Here is an 8,504-nt window from a genome sequence, read left to right as displayed (position 1 = left end):
CCATGGCGACCGCGCCAGGGGGTTTCCTAAGCATCTTGCGAGGGGCTTTGACGTCAGGAGGACCATGGCAACCGCTACAGGATGACGTGCGCCGGTCTCCGTGGCAACTGTCTCCATGAGGCCGCTGCCGTCGTATCTGAGTTCACCATCATGTCAGCTGACACAGCTTTGTGTGGGTTACACTGATTTTTTTCTTTTTCTTTTTCTTTTTTTTTAAACAAGCGTTCATACTTAATAACAAGCAGGTCTGTTTCTCCCACCACACCACCTACACATCCACTGCAAACCCTGAAAAATACAGTCCATCAACAACCTTTATTTTTTTTTGTTTATGATACATTTTATAAGAATTTTATCATAAACAAACATTAAAAATATCAGACATGACAAGACAGAAGCTGTGTCTGAATTATCTTCTACGCTCATTCACCGTTCCCTAGATAATAGACACAATAGTTTACTCAGCAGTGGGGGTCTCAAACTATACCGACCCAGGGGCCAGATCCATCTATATTTTTTTATTATAGTAATATTATTATTTATTATTAATTATATATCTATGTTACCTTTGGGCCACAGTTTTTTATTTACTACGATTATGGATTTTATCCCAATTTTTATTTTCAGGTAATCATATTTTTTGGCAAGGCTGCAAATTTTGAACATAAAGAAACAATCTTTTACATTTAACAAAGCAAGCTGCACCTAAGTGAACAACTTTCCAGACTCAAAAATCCATCCAATCATTGTTAAGAATTTCAGTTTGAACCAAAAAGAACTGAGCAACCAAATTACAGACACTGCATGGTTGGAGCTACGATGATAGCATTTTTTTTTATGAAATGGCTAGAATTGAATAGGTGACTGATTTTAAATATCGGAAAGTGATGTTGAGAAACATTTTTTGTTTCCTTCAGTTGTTTAAATGATTCACGTTTTCCATCCTGAACTGTTTATTCCTTTATCCTTGCTCACACAGTGCACTTTATCCAAATGAGAAGGCAAAAATTAATGACTGTTGAAAGTTGGGGGAAGGAGCTGAAACAGCTGGTAATCTGAGCACTTGTTTAAACATTCTCACAGTGAAACTAATCATCTTAATGAGTTTATTTTGTTCTTGTAAAGAGACATTTTGTCTTTGTAATCCTCCGTCTATTGTAAGTCAGTTGAGTTGAAAAAGCTAGCTGACCTGAACTCATCCATTCATCATGTTAATTAAGCCATATGTCAGTGATCAGTTGGTTACCCGTATACTTAATCAATAAATAAAGCTAGACATGAGTAAAATATTTTAAACAAATTCATTCATCAATGTTCATTCAATGAGTTGCTTAAAAATACAAGAACAAAACACAAATCACCCAGTGCTTAGAGGCTGGTTTAATGAAAGTGGGAAGTAACATAAGACCAGGGAACTTGTTAATCAGCTAAAGTGAGAAAGCGATCAATCAATCAATGAGTAAATCAATGAGTGAAATCAGTCATTGACGTCAGAAGCTACTGATTGAAAGCCTAATGCCTAAGTGTAACTGAACAGTAACCCAGTGAACTGATTGCTTGCTGTCGTGTTGCTGAGGGTGTGTCTGATGTGAGTGGAAGTACAGGTGTGTAAATACTGTACAGCGTGGTGAATGTGTGAACTCCCATCTGCATATTTATCTGTGTGTTTGTATGAGCATGAATAGATTACTGAAAAGGCAACCGGTCACAGGCCAAGGTACAGAGCTTCTGTTTGAAGTGACTGTAAACATCTCATGTTGGAAATTCACTGAGCTTGGTAAAAGTCAGGATGTCTTGATTGTGCTTTTTTTATTCTTGATCCCAATCAGGACAACGACAGCGACACCAAACCACCACAAAGAGATGCAAGACAAGTGCAAAGAGACACACAGTGATTACACAGATACAAGACAGCACAAAGAGACACCAAGGGACACAAAATGACAACTAATGACAGAACCATATGTGTTTTATCAAATTTTCAGCCATGCCTACACATGCACGGGTCATGGAACCATGGACTGCTGGGCACAGGCATCTCTAATACTCAGGCCTGATGGTGCAGTAAGATCTCAGTTTGCTCCCCGTTAATTTCTACATGGAACAGAGTGATGTGTTTTTTCCTTTGGCCATGAATTGACCCACCTCACCAGAAAGCAAAAGAGTGCTTCTGGCCCAATATATGTCCCGTCCCTTGGCCCAGAGTCTGGCCCATATACCTCCACATCTGGGCTGATTCCAGCTGTTATCTTCAGTGTTGGTTGACAGCCAAGAAGATTTTCTGTGTGCGCAGCAGAATTGATCCAGATGTGGAGGTATAGTGTCTGACAGTCATGCTGTACGTGGGCCAGACTTCATCTGAGTAACGACTACAAACAAGGCAGTTAGTTTGACTTGATACTTCACATACATCATAACTACTTACTTACTACTTACTACTTACTATACGCAATAATCACATGCATATGATGTATAAACGTAATAGCTGTGCATATACATGGACAATGAGTCTTTCTGTCTATCTATGTGTTTGTCTTTACAAAAGCCAGGTAGACGTTGCTGATCAGACTGAACTGACTTAATATTTTCATGTCACTCCATTTCATCTGCTGAAAGAGTGAGAGGTGTGGGCAGCAACTCAGGACCAGGCTACTGACTGCTGCTATTTCTGCAGAAATAAACTCATAATATACAGTAAACCAGCTCATGTGTTGCTTCACATGTTTATTGTTTAGTTCTGAGTATTATTTTATAATTATATTATTATTATAACTAATTTTGTGTTTGTTTATGTTTGCTCGTTATTTGTATTTTCATGATATGCTTTAGTATTTGTGTAGTTCAGAAGGTAAGTGTAACTGAACACCATCAGTGTGGAATAGTGACCTGATATTTTAGACACACAGCAAGCAGAGATTACAGCGTTGTTGATCATGTATTTGTAAAGCTCCCAGTATGGCCTATGTTATAATATAATAATAGGCTTTCCAAAAATAAAGTGAGAAAGTCTTTACAGAAGCAAGTTAAACAAGAGACATGTCTGTCAGTTGTATTTATTGTGACAAGTCTTAAGGCTGAACAGTGTGTTGCTACTTACTGGTGCTGTACATCACTGCAGTAACCACTAGATGGCAGCAAAGATTGTAGTTTTAATGTGGTTCACTCTGATCTATGGTGGCTCTCAAAGGTTAATACTAGTGAATTGAGCGAATTGATTGAAAATGAGATTATAGACTTTATTTTTAAAACAATTATACTTGTATTAATCTAGCATTCACTTTTGATTATTGATATTATTAAGTAATAATGATTAATTGTAGATATTCATAAATATACAGAATACTTTATACGTTGAACACAATACCTCATTTTCAAAACATGTTTATAACTATAAATTAAAAAACATATTGCGGCTAGTAATTTTTATATACTAATATATACCATGCATTCTATTTGTTTTCAGCTCTACTGAATTAGTTCACACCTAATGACGCTACAAGTACTGACCACCTGACCCCATGTCTCTGTAGATATATTAAACTCGATGGGTAGTTGAGGTTAATTTTGCACTGATGCTACTTTTCTGCAACACAACTGTGCATTCAGCAGCAGCAGACGTTCAGGAAATAAACCATAACCTCAAATGGTTCGTTTTGTCAGAAAACCTGCAGATGGTAAATACATGTTCTGGTTGTCATTTCTCCAAGAGCTTAACCAGTTTGCTGTGACCTAGAAGTGTTTTAAATTTAGATCGTCATCATCCTCCGCAGGAAGTGGTGTTTAATCTCAAGATGTTCCATTCTGGAGAGGTTGGTCTGACTAAAATTCATTTATCAATAGTCTATTTCAGAACGAAGCACTTCCTGCTCTTAAAGCTGATGATATTTTGTCAGTGAAGGTTTTAGGATGACTCATAACTTCAACCAAGAGCATAACTTTCATCTTAACTTCAGAGGAGACAGTAGTATCCTCTGAAAGGGAGACAGTACTGGTTTCAATGCAGTAGTGACGGAGTTACTGTTCACTGGTTAACTGGTAGCATTTATAAGATGAAAACAAACCCTGTGTTACGCTCACATAGTTGTCTGATAATTGAAAACAAAAAATATGTAAATGGAAACAACTAAACTGCATGTTTGACTGCATCAAAACACAGTTTAGGTGATTACAGACAGCAGGAGGACACAGAGCAGTGGACACACCAAAAGTCAGTGGTAGAGTGACAGATTAATTTACAGGTCTGCTTCTGACCCTGTCAAAACTGTGAGTGAATGCATCGATGAACCATAGACTGCAGCCTTTCTCTTTATCTTTTACTTATTAGAGGAGGGGTGGGATTGTAATTTATTAGACACTTGATAGAGTTCCTTGAGGTAGACAAATGATTTAGATGAAATTATCAGGGGTGGGACATGTCCTTTTGTCTCCCCATAAGAATTACACCTCAGACTTCAGCAGTAAGTGATGTAGTCCACAATGAGTTGTGAGTTGAATTTTATGACACCAATCATTTTTATGAGGAGGAGGTGTCAGGATTAGTTTTAATTTACTTGAATACCAGTTTTAATTCACTATCTCTGCAATGAGTCTGTATTTCTGACATGTGGACAGTGTAAAAAACCTGCATGTGCATATGTGTCTGTGTGTGTGTGTGTGTGTGTGTGTGTGTGTGTGTGTGTGTGTGTGTTGCTGATGAAGACCTGAAGACAAGTAACCTTGGAGACATGAAATAAGGACGGCTATGCTTAGCTTTCTTTTCAGGTCAGTTAAGTACTTCAATCATCACTGATAGAACCACTTCAGTCGCAGAACACAAAGCAAGTAGAATGAATGAAGGAGCAGAGGAGAGTAATATAATCAGAGTTTACAGTGTTAAACACAACACAAGAACTGGCAGGTCATCACATTCATTGTCAAGAGACAATGGAAGATATAAAAAGTAGACTACACATCATCAATAACCAGACAGTAAAACACATAGCTTATATTCTCCCACCAATTACAGATGGAAACTGAACAACAGTCTTAGCCCATGTCATACCATGGACCACATATTGTAACACACAAAAAAATCCAGATTTTTCACCCACTTTCAGTCCAACTTGTTACTCACATTGGCTAATCATCTGGAACTTATGTGCTAAATGCTAGGTAGCACTGACCCATGTCGGCCCACATTACATGGACATGTTGACTGTGCAAATACTACTGACCACTAATACTCTACCATGTATAAAATGCATATATGTATATATGCCAGCTGATGTTATTTACAACACAATATAAACCTCTCAAGCTCCCCACGCCCTTTGTGCAAAGGCACAGTGATACATTGAACTAAACACTAATGTATGCTAACATGCTTGCAGTGGCTAATGCTAACATGATGGTTGATCACTATGTGTTTGTGATCATGAACCAACAGGTGGCTCTTTGAGTGTTGAAAAGGTTATACTAAGACTGTAAATAACAAAGATAGCACACAATCAATTTAAGCTTTTCTCTGTCCGGCTGCCTCTCAGTTGGTCGTCATCCAGAGGAGTGACTGAGAGCTGACTTGCCTTAATGCAGGAGTCCAGTCTCTGCAGTCCTCAATCAATCTGACAGAGTTTTAATCAATACGTTATGAAGTCCTATAACTCAGGTCTTGCTGTGGGGCTCCAAGCAGAAGAAAGATCTACTGAAAATCAATGGAGTCACCATTTCCCAACACAGCCATTTGGTCTGAACGTGGCAGCTTTTGAAAATAACCAGAACCAAAGCAGGAGAGAGGTGGAAAGAAAGACTGAGAGACTGATAGAGAGCAGCTGCTGTGAACACCAGACAATATTAAGCAAAAGTATTAAAAGTCACAAATTTAAATATCAATGAATAAAATCACAAAAACATTGCAGGGATATAACATTAAAGACAGGGATGTGTACCTCCTGACATTTAAAACTCAGGTTTTGCTTGTGTGTGCTTGTGTTAGTTATCAGTCCTCGCCTCAATGTGCTGCTGCAGATTGAATCCCAATCACATACCGGGAAAATCCCAGGAGAGCACAACGTTCAATTCCTCAAGCCGGTCTCTTGTCCGCACATCTTTCACTATGAGTGAGAGAGAGAGAGAGAGAGAGAGAGAGAGAGAGAGAGAGAGAGAGAGAGAGAGAGGTGTAGGTTTCACCATGTGTGTGGGTTTTCTGTGTGTATGAATGCAGATTTTGTGTTGATTCCTGTCACTGGGGGTGTTTGTGTTACATGTTAGACCAGTTGCCAAGCTGTTGTTTCACATTTGTTTGCTACTTGAGCACCTTGTTGGCTGGTGAAGTGGCTACAGCACACTCCTCCTCATCACTCAGGGATGTTCCTAATGACTCAATTGTCCTGTCAGTTAAATGTAGATCAATATTTTAGACTAGTCCAAAAGCAAGAAAACATTCAGAAGAAGTCAAAGTCAATCGACAAGATTAAGCATATCTGAAAATAATATTGCATGTATTTCAGAGCCATTTGAAACAATTCTACATCGCTGGTTTACAACATACAGGTATTAGCATGGGCAGAGAGGGGCAGCCATTATGTTCACATGTGCAAGCACATGGCTGGGAGGCTCCAAAAACCTGATCATAACCAGGATATTAGTGTGAACGTGAGCGCACTCACTGATACAAAACATAAAGAGAGTGCAGATGAGCTGAACCTCCAGTGAAGCAGGAGTTGTCCTTTGAGCAGACTGTCTCTGTTTTCATGGCTCCCGCTTGCTTCCTCAGATTAAGAAGAACAGAACAGTTATTTATAGAGCATGGAGAACAGGGGATTAGTGCTATTCCTGTTGTGTTTAGGATCCTCATGCTTCTTTGATGACTCAAGGTGTGGAAGTGTGCATTTATACAGTATGTCTGTGTGCACAATAAACACTCTCTTCATCTAACACAACTCCCTACATGACCCTGCTGTCAATGAGAATGCATTGTTTATGCTTACCTGCCTGTCTATAGAATCTGAAGTATTTATCGTGTTTCCAAGAGCATTGACATGCTGTGAATGTACATCTCTGTTCATGTCTGTGTAATCAAAAGTATGTGTAAGTGCACAGTTTGTATGTTTGATTACATGTACTGTATGTGTGTATGTTACAGGTATGCAAATGAAGAAAAAGGAACATGCAGCCCATGTTTGAATTTCCCTGCTGTTTTCTGGCACTGTGATGCTCTTTTTTGTTTTTTTGGTGCATGAGTCAAACAAACAGCAGGTTCCTGTTTATTTCGGGATTGGCTGTATACAGAAACAGGACAGGATATTAAAGAACCCACAGGAGGGTGGTTGTGGTGGCAGTGTGTGTCTGTGTGTCTGTCTGTGTGTCTTCTCAAAATAACACAGATGTAATGACACAGAGAGATATCGGTGGGCGAAATTCACAATCACGCACATGCAGAGAAACATTTTTCGACCAACGGGCAAGAAAAACAAGCTATAAAGATACAAAGATGACCTCAGTTTGAATCGCAACACTTCCAGTTTGCTGGAAAATGTTAAATTGTTTTTCATTTTGTTTTTGCTACACAGCCTTCCTCTTGTTGAAAGCACCAGACCAGACAAGCTGGGTTGTTAAACAGAACTGCACTGCATAAAGTTTGCTGGAGTCAACATAAAGTCTCAATGATACTGACCTTCAAGTGTTACCACCTCCCGCCATTCGTAGCTGCTTATGTGTACAACTGCATGAAAAACAGGAGCTAAATTCGTTAGACATTAAACTTCAACAACCTCGTCTCCTGGAAATGATCTTTATATACAAGTTTATATAAAAGCAATTTGCAGCAGCACATATGTTTTGATAGAAATGTAATGTCATCCCAGTTACATTATTTATCAACCCAATGAGGAAGGTTTTTAATCAACAAGCCCATAGGTTGTTGGAAATAAAGGATGCAATTTGATGCAGCAGAACCAGAGAAATAATCTATTTAATTCCAAATATTCTATAAATCCTGGTAATCCACTCAACAGCTGATGTAGCCTGGAGCCTCTGGCCCCTGGCAGAGATGAGGAGTGGGCTACAGAGGAACAGTGACTTCACACCCTCAGACCTTTATTCATTTTCAAACTTGTAGTCCTCAGAGCCAATTGACACTGCACTCATGGCAATTTAATTTAATTTTGCGAAGCTCCTTCTGGAGCCACAAAAGGTTTTATACAACTTGGTTCACCAAACCACAGGAAACTGCAAATATCCTCTGAATGTAATCTGTAATCTTTATTACACGGTTTCTAATGCACATGTAATTATGGGCTGCTGAAAAAAAACAAAACACTTTTACCTTGTGGATGGTTACATCACAACATGTTATGTATTGCAGTATGCAGTAGGTTTCAGAGGTACTGTACATATTCCCAAACAATGACTAAATTCTCTGTGCATAGATCCATGGAAATGTGAGATCAAAAACTTTAAAATTTGTATCACCTAGGGTAAAATTTAAATAGAATCATAGCATATGGCAGCTGCAAAATTAATTTAGT

This window comes from Lates calcarifer, linkage group LG12 (genome assembly GCF_001640805.2).
Source record: "Lates calcarifer isolate ASB-BC8 linkage group LG12, TLL_Latcal_v3, whole genome shotgun sequence".
NCBI classification, from domain to species: domain Eukaryota; kingdom Metazoa; phylum Chordata; class Actinopteri; family Centropomidae; genus Lates; species Lates calcarifer.
Note: the sequence above shows the minus strand (reverse complement) of the source record.